The sequence below is a fragment of the Pristiophorus japonicus genome, chromosome 13 (assembly GCF_044704955.1).
Source record: "Pristiophorus japonicus isolate sPriJap1 chromosome 13, sPriJap1.hap1, whole genome shotgun sequence".
Lineage (NCBI taxonomy): Eukaryota > Metazoa > Chordata > Chondrichthyes > Pristiophoridae > Pristiophorus > Pristiophorus japonicus.
In genome coordinates this window covers 4,874,143-4,886,441 of record NC_091989.1, presented here as the reverse complement: position 1 = coordinate 4,886,441, position 12,299 = coordinate 4,874,143, and the positions used below count along the sequence as shown (strand labels likewise).

Sequence of the window (12,299 nt, the reverse complement as noted above, 5' to 3'; positions counted from 1 at the left end):
TCCTCGGCGGGAACGCCCCACCTTCGTGACGTTCCGAAATCCGGAAATACCCGAACCTGGGCTCGGGTGTTTCTGGACTCGTGACATCAGAAAACTCGAAAATCCGGAAAAGCCCGGATTCCGAAACGGCCTCGGTTACGAGGTTTCCGGATTTTAGGCACTGCACCTGTATCGCTAAAAGATCAGTGTTCCAAGGAAATTCTAAATCAAGGCCCAGAAATTGGTCTTGGCCTGTTATACACAGCGCCTGATATTCAGTCGTTGAGTATATTCAAGGTGGGCAGAGGAAACGTTTCAGGGACACCCTCAAAGCCTCCCTGATAAAGTGCAACATCCCCATCGACAGCTGGGAGTCCCCGGCCAAAGACCGCCCGAAGTGGAGGAAGTGCATCCGGGAGGGCGCTGAGCACCTCGAGTCTCGTCACCGAGAGCATGCAGAAACCAAGCGCAGGCAGAGGAAGGAGCGTGCGGCAAACCAGTCCCACCCACCCTTTCCTTCAACCACTGTCTGTCCCACCTGTGACAGAGACTGTAATTCCTGTATTGGACTGTTCAGTCACCTGAGAACTCACTTTTAGAGTGGGAGCAAGTCTTCCTCGATTCCGAGGGACTGCCGATGATGATGATGATATTCAAGGACTCGAGGGGAATCCACGGATATGGGGATCGGGTGGGAAAGTGGAGTTGAGGTCGAAGTTCAGCCATGATCTTATTGAATGGCGGAGCAGGCTCGAGGGACCAAATGGCCGACTCCTGCTCCTGATTCTTATGTTCAGTCGCGTTGACGGCAGCGGGCGCTACGTATAACAGCCAGAGACGAATTTCTTGGCCCAAAGCTCTTAATTACTTCCCCATTTGCAATTGGTCAGCCCACTCGACACAAAGTCGCCTGCGGAATCAGGAAAGAAACGAAAAGCACACGAGAAAACAGGTTCATAAATCGCTTCACCAAATCTTAGTGCAGAGCGTCTTAAACACACACGCCATGAATAGCCCAGCTAACCTATCAGGGGCCGGGTGGTTTGTGAGATTTGTGGCTCGGAGGGAGCGGGGCTGGAGCCTGTTACCCTCCTCTCCCCAGCCAACGTGAACCGCGACGGTCAGAGCTTGGGATGTACAATCAGGGCGTGTCACTCCGACCCTTCCCCGGGCACAGCGACAACACTCACTCTCTGGAACCTTGTTCCCCCATCTGCCCACCAGCAGATTTCTTTCACCATTTGCCCAGAGTAATATCTCTAAGTCACTTTAGAAAGGCCTTGGAGAGGGTGCAGAGGAGATTTACTAGACTGGTCCCGGGGATAAGGAGGGTCTTCAGCGACATGGAGAGACTGGAGAAGCTGGGGTTGTTCTCCTTGGAGCAGAGAAGGTTTGATAGGTTTTCAAAATCATGAAGGGCTTTGATAAGAATAAATAAGGAGAAAATGTTTCCACTGGTAGAAGGGTCAATAACCAGAGGACACAGTTTTAAGATAAAAGAACCATATTTATTTTTATACAGCGAGTTGTTGTGATCTGAAATGCGCTGCCTGTAAGGGCGATGGAAACAGATTTAGTATTAACTTTCAAAAAGAGAACTGGATAAATAATTGAAGGGGAAGAGTTGCAGGCGTTATGGGGAAAGGACAGGACAATGGGACGTCACAGGAGCATTATTAAACAAAATGTGATACCGAGTCACATAAGGAGAAATTAAGGCAGATGACCAAAAGCTTGGTCAAAGAGGTAAGAACATAAGAACATAGGAAATAGGAGGAGTCGGCCATTCGGCCCCTCGAGCCTGCTCCACCATTCAATAAGATCACGGCTGATCTGATCATGGACTCAGCTCCACTTCCCCGCCCGCTCCCCATAACCCTTTACTCCCTTATCGCTCAAAAATCTGTCTATCTCTGCCTTAAATATATTCAATGACCCAGCCTCCACATCTCTCTGGGGCAGAGACTTCCACAGATTTACAACCCTCAGAGAGAAGAAATTCCTCCTTATCTCAGTTTTAAATGGGAGGCCCCTTATTCTAACACTATGTCCCCTAGTTTTAGTTTCCACTATGAGTGGAAATATCCTCTCTGCATCCACCTTGTCGAGCCCTCTCATTATCTTATATGTTTTGATAGGATCACCTCTCATTCTTCTGAACTCCAATGTGTAGAGGCCCAAACTACTCAAACTATTTTCATAAGTCAACCCCCTCATCTCCGGAATCAACCTAGTGAGCCTTCTCTGAACAGCCTCCAATGCAAGTATATCCTTCCTTAAATACAGAGACTAAAACTGTACGCAGTACTCCAGGTGTGGCCTCACCAATACCCTGTACAGTTGTAGCAGGACTTCTCTGCTATTATACTCTATCCCCCCTTGCAATAAAGGCCAACATTCCATTGGCCTTCCTGTTCTCTTACTGTACCTTATTACTAACTTTTTGTGTTTCATGCACAAGGACCCCCAGGTCTCTCTGTACTGCAGCACTTTGCAATTTTTCTCCATTTAAATTATAATTCGCTTTTCTATTATTTCTGCCAAAATGGATAACCTCACATTTTCCCATATTATATTCCATCTGGCAAATGTTTGCCCACTCACTTAGCCTGTCTATATCCCTTTGCAGATTTTTTGTGTCCTCCTCACAATTTGCTTTCCCACCCATCTTTGTATCATCAGCAAACTTGTCTACATTACACTCGGTCCCTTCCTCCAAGTCATTAATATAGATTGTAAATAGTTGAGGCCCCAGCACCGATCCCTGTGCCACCCCACTAGTCACTGTTTACCAACCGGAAAATGATCCATTTATTCCGACTCTCTGTTTTCTGTTAGTTAGCCAATCCATGCTAATATATTACCCCCAATCCCTTAAACATTTATCTTGTGCAGTAACCTTTTATGTGGCACCTTATCAAATGCCTTCTGGAAATCCAAATACACCACATCCATTGGTTCCCCCTTATCCATCCTCAAAGAAGTCCAGCAAATTTGTCAAACATCATTTCCCTTTCATAAAACCATGCTGACTTTGCTTAATTGAATTCTGCTTTTCCAAATATCCTGCTACTGCTTCCTTAATAATGGACTCCAGCATTTTCCCAACGACAGATGTTAGGCTAACTGGTCTATAGTTTCCTGCTTTTTGTCTGCCTCCTTTTTTAAATAGGGGCGTTACATTTGCAGTTTTCCAATCCGCTGGGACCTCCCCAGAATCCAGGGAATTTTGGTAGATTACAACCATTGCATCCACTTCTTTTAAGACCCTCGGATGTAAGCCATCAGGTCCAGGGGACTTGTCCACCTTTAGTCCCATTATTTTACCGAGTACTACTTTATTAGTGATAGTGCTTGTATCTAGTTTCTCCCTCCCTATTGGCCCTTGATTATCCACTATTGGGATGTTTTTAGTGTCTTCTACCGATACAAAATATTTGTTCAACTTCTCTGCCATTTCCCTGTTCTCCATTATTAATTCCCCAGTCTCATCCTCCAAGGGACCAACATTTATTTTAGCCACTCTTTTCCTTTTTATGTACCTGTAGAAACTCTTACTATCTGTTTTTCTATTTCACAAGAACATAAGAACATAAGAATTAGGATCAGGAGTAGGCCATCTAGCCCCTCTAGCCTGCTCCGCCACTCTGGCTGATCTGGCCGTGGACTCAGCTCCACTTACCCGCCCGCTCCCCGTAACCTTTAACTCCCTTATTGGTTAAAAATCTATCTATCTATTTGATTTGAATACATTCAATGAGCTAGCCTCAACTGCTTCCCTGGGCAGAGAATTTCACAAATTCACAACCCTCTGGGAGAAGAAATTCCTTCTCAACTCGGTTTTAAATTGGCTCCCCTACATTTTGAGGCTGTGCCCCCTAGTTCTAGTCTCCCCGACCAGTGGAAACAACCTCTCTGCCTCTATCTTGTCTATCCCTTTCATTATTTTAAATGTTTCCATAAGATCACCCCTCATCCTTCTGAACTCCAACGAGTAAAGACCCAGTCTACTCAATCTATCATCATAAGGTAATCCCCTCATCTCCGGAATCAGCCTAGTGAATCGTCTCTGTACTCCCTCCAAAGCTAGTATATCCTTCCTTAAGTAAGGGGACCAAAACTGCACGCAGTACTCCAGGTGCGGCCTCACCAATACCCTGTACAGTTGCAGCAGGACCTCCCTGCTTTTGTACTCCATCCCTCTCGCAATGAAGGCCAACATTCCATTTGCCTTCCTGATTACCTGCTGCACCTGCAAACTAACTTTTTGGGATTCATGCACAAGGGCCCCCAGATCCCTCTGCACCGCAGCATGTTGTAATTTCTCCCCATTCAAATAATATTCCCTTTTACTATTTTTTTTTCCAAGGTGGATGACCTCACATTTTCCGACATTGTATTCCATCTGCCAAACCTTAGCCCATTCGCTTAACCTATCTAAACCTCTTTGCAGCCTCTCTGTGTCCTCTACACAACCCGCTTTCCCACTAATCTTTGTGTCATCTGCAAATTTTGTTACACTACACTCTGTCCCCTCTTCCAGGTCATCTATGTATAATGTAAACTGTTGTGGTCCCAGCACCAATCCCTGTGGCACACCACTAACCACCGATTTCCAACCCGAAAAGGACCCATTTATCCCGACTCTCTGTTTTCTGTTAGCCAGCCAATTCTCGATCCATGCTAATACATTTCCTCTGACTCCGCGTACCTTTATCTTCTGCAGTAGCCTTTTGTGTGGCACCTTATCAAATGCCTTTTGGAAATCTAAATACACCACATCCATCGGTACATCTCTATCCACCATGCTCGTTATATCCTCAACGAATTCCAATAAATTAGTTAAACATGATTTCCCCTTCATGAATCCATGTTGCGTCTGCTTGATTGCACTATTCCTATCTAGATGTCCTGCTATTTCTTCCTTAATGATAGCTTCAAGCATTTTCCCCACTACAGATGTTAAACTAACCGGCCTATAGTTACCTGCCTTTTGTCTGCCCCCTTTTTTAAACAGAGACGTTACATTAGCTGCTTTCCAATCCGATGGTACCTCCCCAGAGTCCAGAGAATTTTGGTAGATTATAACAAATGCATCTGCTATAACTTCCGCCATTTCTTTTAATAAGGACCAGGGGACTTGTCTACCTTGAGTCCCATTAGCCTGTCCAGCACTACCTCCCTAGTGATAGTGATTGTCTCAAGGTCCTCCCTTCCCACATTCCTGTGACCAGCAGTTTTTGTATCTTCCACTGTGAAGACCGAAGCAAAATAATTGTTTAAGGTCTCAGCCATTTCCACATTTCCCATTATTAAATCCCCCTTCTCATCTTCTAAGGGACCAACATTTACTTTAGTCACTCTTTTCCGTTTTATATATCGGTAAAAGCTTTTACTATCTGATTTTATGTTTTGCGCAAGTTTACTTTCATAATCTATCTTCCCTCTCGATCATTGTTTTATTCGTTCTTTGTTGGCTTTTAAAAGTTTCCCAATCCTTTGGCCTCCCACTAGTCTTGGCCACATTGTATGCCCTTGTTTCCAATTTGATACCATCCCTTATTTCCTTAGTTAGTCACGGATGGTTATCCCTTCTCATTGGGATATATTTTTGTTACGAGTTATGAAATAGCTCCTTAAATGTCTGCCATTGCTGATCAACCGTCCCATACTTTAATCTATTTTCCCAGTCACTTTAGCCAACTTTGCCGTCATACCTTTGTAGTCACCTTTATTTAAGCTTAAGACACTGGTTTGAAATCCAACTTTCTCACCCTCCAACTGAATTTGAAATTCAACCATGCTATGATCACTCTTTCCTCGAGAATCCTTTACTAGGAGATCATTTATTAATCCTGTCTCATTACACAGTATCAGGTCTAAGATAGCCTGCTCCCTGGTTGGTTCCGCAATGTACTGTTCAAGGAAACGATCCCGGATACACTCTGTGAACTCTTCCTCAAGGCTACCCTGGCCAATTTGCTTTGTCCAATCAAGTTGAAGGTTAAAATCGCTCATGATTATTGCCGTTCCTTTTTTACAAGCCTCCATTATTTCTTCATTTGTACTCTGTCCAACAGTGTAGCTACTGTTGGGGGCCTATAGACTACACCCACCAGCGACTTTTTCCCCATATTATTCCTTAGCTCCACCCAAACTGATTCAACATCTTGATCTTCTGAGCCAATATCGTTTCTCACTAACGCACTGATCCCATCCTTTATTAACAGTACTACCCCACCTCCTTTTCCTTTCTGTCTGTCCTTCCAAATTGTCACGGTAGGTTTTAAGGAACGTCTTAAAGGAGGAGAGAGAAGTAGAGAATCTCAGAGATAGGGCCTCGTTAATGCTGAGCGACTGAAGTCGGGGATGGCCAAGAGGCAGAATTGGAGGAGCGCAGAGATCTCGGAGGATTGTGGGGCTGGAGGACTTTTCAAGAATATGTTTGCAACAAGCAGGACGTGAAGAACCAGAACCTTGCCAACTTTGACCTCGAAGAGATTCCTGAAAGTAAACTGAAACCAGAAGGCACAGAAACCTGGATGTCCACACCAACAGGCCAGCCAGGAACATCATTTCTGTCACTTTATCATCCACCCCACAGGATCGACTCTCCAGCCATGCCTTACTATCAAAATGGTGGTCCAGGTGATGCTAAATGACACATTGGAATTCAGAAGAATGAGAGGTGATCTTACCGAAACGTATAAGATTATGAGGGGGCTTGACAAGGTGGATGCAGAGAGGATGTTTCCACTGATGGGGGAGACTAGAACTAGGGGGCATGGTCTTAGAATAAGGGGCCGCCCATTTAAAACTGAGATGAGGAGAAATTTCTTCTCAAGAGGATTGTAAATCTGTGGAATTCTCTGCCCCAGAGAGCTGTGGAGGCTGGGTCATTGAATATATTTAAGGCGGAGATAGACAGATTCTTAACCAATAAGGGAGTAAAGGGTTATGGGGAGCGGGCAGGGAAGTGGAGCTGAGTCCATGAACAGATCAGCCATGATCGTATTGAATGGCGGAGCAGGCTCGAGGGGCCGAATGGCCGACTCCTGCTCCTATTTCTTATGTTCTTATGCTGAAGCAGTCTGCGCACGGGGTGCCCAGTGCACCATGTGCTGCCCATGTGTGGGGACTTGCAGTGGGGGCACTGGATACTCAGTCGATCGCGGGTCTCAACAATCCAGGGCTCCCGCCCCGAACCGGAGTGCTTTAGGTGCATAACACTGCAATCACCACCAAATACAGGTAACAAACTAATAACCATAATTCATCTGGCCACAACCTCCAAACAGAAATGTAACATTCTATGCACTTGTGTAAGCTGAGAGATTCAACAAACACCATGAGAATGCTGGAGATTAACCAAACCTAAAATATAGTTAAACATTTCCATTTTTGGAAACGATAAGTTAAATGCACAAAATCCCTCCAACAAAATAATACAATCGCTTCAAGGCCCCATTTATAATCGGCAAACAAGGTTTTCATAATGGTACTGTACTGCCCTGGTCACAGGGACCGCCCTCTGGGTCACCGCGCTCTGGGACAGCGCGCTCTGGGTCGCCGCGCTCTGGGTCGCCGCGCTCTGGGTCACCGCGCTCTGGGACAGCGCGCTCTGGGTCGCCGCACTCTGGGACAGCTTGCTCTGGGTCGCCACGCTCTGGGACAGCGCCCTCTGGGTCGCCGCGCTCTGGGACAGCTTGCTCTGGGTCGCCGCGCTCTGGGACAGCTTGCTCTGGGTCGCCGCGCTCTGGGTCGCCGTGCTCTGGGTCACCGCGCTCTGGGACAGCGCGCTCTGGGACAGCGCGCTCTGGGACAGCGCGCTCTGGGTCGCCGCGCTCTGGGTCGCCGCGCTCTGGGTCACCGCGCTCTGGGTCACCGCGCTCTGGGTCACCGCGCTCTGGGACAGCGCGCTCTGGGCCGCCGCGCTCTGGGACAGCGCGCTCTGGGTCGCCGCACTCTGGGACAGCGCGCTCTGGGTCGCCGCACTCTGGGACAGCGCGCTCTGGGTCGCCGCGCTCTGGGTCTAGACCATCGGAGCAGGCCGGGGAGCGGAAGGAGCAGCGTGGCAGCGTACCACTCCAGGGAGCAGAAAAGCAATGGCAGTCACCAAGGTCCAGGTCGGTGATTGGATCGTGGGCAGGTACAGCAGGAGCGGCGAGGGCGGGGCGAAGGAGCGGCGAGAGATTGTAGAGGGACATGATCGGGGCCCAGGAGAGGAGAGGGCCCAGGGGCAGCATGGGCTAGCCCACACTGCGATATGTGTGCGCACTGGGTCTGTGCAGCAGAGCAGGTCTCCAGTCCTTGCCACTGGACCAAGACCTCGCTCTGTCAAGCCCGTGTGGTGGCTGGTGTGCAACGGTCACCCCACGTTAAAAAAATCCACGCACAGGCATCTTCCACCCTTCAACATGTAGTTCGGGATCTGGAATATTAGGTCCTTCATTGAAACACCTGTGAACTTTTTGACATGGAAGCAAGTCATCCTCGGTTCGAGGGTCTGCTTATGAGATGAGACTCTGTGTCACTGTATTCTGGAACACTGTACTCTGGGACACTGTACTCTGGGACACTGTACTCTGGGACACTGTACCCTGGGTCACTGTACCCTGGGTCACTGTACTCTGGGACACTGTACTCTGGGACACTGTACTCTGGGGCACTGTAATCTGGGGCACTGTACTCTGGAACACTCTCCCTCTATTAACCCAACAGCTTCTTCCTTCGTCCTTCCCAATGGCGTGACCGAGACCCGGGACTCACTGGGTTGGCAATCACGGGAGCGACCAACATCCTGACTGTGGCATAACACACAAGCAAATATAGTACGCCAACCTCTGGACTCTGCTGCTCCTCACTTAAATATCCCGAGGGGCAGCATCTGTCATAGAAACATAGAAACATAGAAAATAGGTGCAGGAGCAGGCCATTCAGCCCTTCTAGCCTGCACCGCCATTCAATGAGTTCATGGCTGAACATGAAACTTCAGTACCCCCTTCCTGCTTTCTCGCCATAACCCTTGATCCCCCGAGTAGTAAGGACTTCATCTAACTCCCTTTTGAATATATTTAGTGAATTGGCCTCAACAACTTTCTGTGGTAGAGAATTCCACAGGTTCACCACTCTCTGGGTGAAGAAGTTTCTCCTCATCTCGGTCCTAAATGGCTTACCCCTTATCCTCAGACTGTGACCCCTGGTTCTGGACTTCCCCAACATTGGGAACATTCTTTCTGCATCTAACCTGTCTAAACCCGTCAGAATTTTAAACGTTTCTATGAGGTCCCCTCTCATTCTTCTGAACTCCAGTGAATACAAGCCCAGTTGATCCAATCTTTCTTGATAGGTCAGTCCCGCCATCCCGGGAATCAGTCTGGTGAACCTTCGCTGCACTCCCTCAATAGCAAGAATGTCCTTCCTCAAGTTAGGAGACCAAAACTGTACACAATACTCCAGGTGTGGCCTCACCAAGGCCCTGTACAACTGTAGCAACACCTCCCTGCCCCTGTATTCAAATCCCCTCGCTATGAAGGCCAACATGCCATTTGCTTTCTTAACCGCCTGCTGTACCTGCATGCTAACCTTCAATGACTGATGTACCATGACACCCAGGTCTCGTTGCACCTTCCCTTTTCCTAATCTGTCACCATTCAGATAATAGTCTGTCTCTCTGTTTTTACCACCAAAGTGGATAACCTCACATTTATCCACATTATACTTCATCTGCCATGCATTTGCCCACTCACCTAACCTATCTAAGTCACTCTGCAGCCTAATAGCATCCTCCTCGCAGCTCACACTGCCACCCAACTTAGTATCATCCGCAAATTTGGAGATACTGCATTTAATCCCCTCGTCTAAATCATTAATGTACAATGTAAACAGCTGGGGCCCCAGCACAGAACCTTGCGGCACTCCACTAGTCACTGCCTGCCATTCTGAAAAGTACCCGTTTACTCCTACTCTTTGCTTCCTGTCTGACAACCAGTTCTCAATCCATGTCAGCACACTACCCCCAATCCCATGTGCTTTAACTTTGCACATTAATCTCTTGTGTGGGACCTTGTCGAAAGCCTTCTGAAAGTCCAAATATACCACATCAACTGGTTCTCCTTTGTCCACTTTACTGGAAACATCCTCAAAAAATTCCAGAAGATTTGTCAAGCATGATTTCCCTTTCACAAATCCATGCTGACTTGGACCTATCATGTCACCATTTTCCAGATGCACTGCTATGACATCCTTAATAATTGATTCCATCATTTTACCCACTACTGAGGTCAGGCTGACCGGTCTATAATTCCCTGTTTTCTCTCTCCCTCCTTTTTTAAAAAGTGGGGTTACATTGGCTACCCTCCACTCCATAGGAACTGATCCAGAGTCAATGGAATGTTGGAAAATGACTGTCAATGCATCCGCTATTTCCAAGGCCACCTCCTTAAGTACTCTAGGATGCAGTCCATCAGGCCCTGGGGATTTATCGGCCTTCAATCCCATCAATTTCCCCAACACAATTTCCCGACGAATAAAGATTTCCCTCAGTTCCCCCTCATTACTAGACCCTCTGACCCCTTTTATATCCGGAAGGTTGTTTGTATCCTCCTTAGTGAATACCGAACCAAAGTACTTGTTCAATTGGTCTGCCATTTCTTTGTTCCCCGTTATGACTTCCCCTGATTCTGACTGCAGGGGACCTACGTTTGTCTTCACCAACCTTTTTCTCTTTACATACCTATAGAAACTTTTGCAATCCGCCTTAATGTTCCCTGCAAGCTTCTTCTCGTACTCCATTTTCCCTGCCCTAATCAAACCCTTTGTCCTCCTCTGCTGAGTTCTAAATTTCTCCCAGTCCCCAGGTTCGCTGCTATTTCTGGCCAATTTGTATGCCACTTCCTTGGCTTTAATACTATCCCTGATTTCCCTTGATAGCCACGGTTGAGCCACCTTCCCTTTTTTATTTTTACGCCAGACAGGAATGTACAATTGCTGTAATTCATCCATGCGGTCTCTAAATGTCTGCCATTGCCCATCCACAGTCAACCCCCTAAGTATCATTCGCCAATCTATCCTAGCCAATTCACGCCTCATACCTTCAAAGTTACCCTTCTTTAAGTTCTAGACCATGGTCTCTGAAATTACTGTTTCATTCTCCATCCTAATGCAGAATTCCACCATATTATGGTCACTCTTCCCCAAGGGGCCTCGCACAATGAGATTGCTAATTAATCCTCTCTCATTACACAACACCCAGTCTAAGATGGCCTCCCCCCTAGTTGGTTCCTGTCGGTGTGAGATCAGTTTCCACGTGCACTTTTCCAGCTCTCTCCCACTGCCGTCTGTTGCCTATGTGTCCAATCCCAAGGGGGTAATGATCTTCAAACTTCCCATCTGATGTCTCGCCAACATCACCAACTTCCAGCTTAGCACTGATCTCTTTCCCACCAAAGATGACACCCCTATCCGTGCTTGTGTTACCGCCAGAGTCATTTTTCCAATGCCCTCCTTGGTGATTATTTGAGATGCAGCCTTCATAAACTCCAACATCCAAATCACTGACACTGTAACGTACGCCCCTGTGAGCATGGTTTGTGGAGCTATTGAATCAGGAGTGGCTTAGCCAGTCACGTGATGTTCACAAGACTCAATAAAACCCCAGCCAGTTGGGTTCGGGGGATCCACGATGGGGCAGGTGGTTGTGAGCCTGGTGGATGAATTGGTAATGTGTCGTGTGATTGTTAAATCTTTGTTAATAAACCAACTAGTTCTTAATTCTTAAGCAAAGAACCCATGAAGCAAATACATTACAGCCATCTTTACCAATCCCGTACACCCATCACTCCTGTCTTTGCCAACCTACCTTTACTCTCTGTTCCTCACTTCAAAATCCCCATCCTTGTATTTTCATGGACTTGTGTCGCCCCGTTGCTACATCCTCCGCGAACCCACCATCCCTGCCCATGTCCTGTTGCCCTCTCACTCTGGCCTACTGTTTGTCCCACCTCCCATTGCTCTGCGATTGGGACAGAACTTCCAACCCTCTGGAACTCCCTCTACAAACCCTTGCGGCTCGCTACGTCTCTCCGCCATTGTTGCGCCCATCCTCGTGGTCACCTTTCTCAACTCCCAATTTTCCCGCGTAGTGAGGGGGGGGGGGGGGGGGGGAGGGTCTGCTTCTCCTCTGTGAAGCATTGTAGGACAATACATTATGTGAAAAGCACGATACAAATATAAGTGGCTGTTGCCGCTTTATTTCCAGATACTTTATCGCCGAATTCATGGTTCATTTCTTGCTGACTGAGAAATTCCATTTTAATACA

The 12,299-nt window shown here is 47.3% G+C and overlaps 1 protein-coding gene across 3 annotated transcripts in view; it reads right to left on the bottom strand.

Annotated features, from left to right (window-relative positions):
* frmd4a (FERM domain containing 4A) overlaps positions 1–12,299 on the bottom strand; it is an 810,443-nt gene that overhangs the window by 752,818 nt on the left and 45,326 nt on the right. The window lies entirely within an intron of this gene.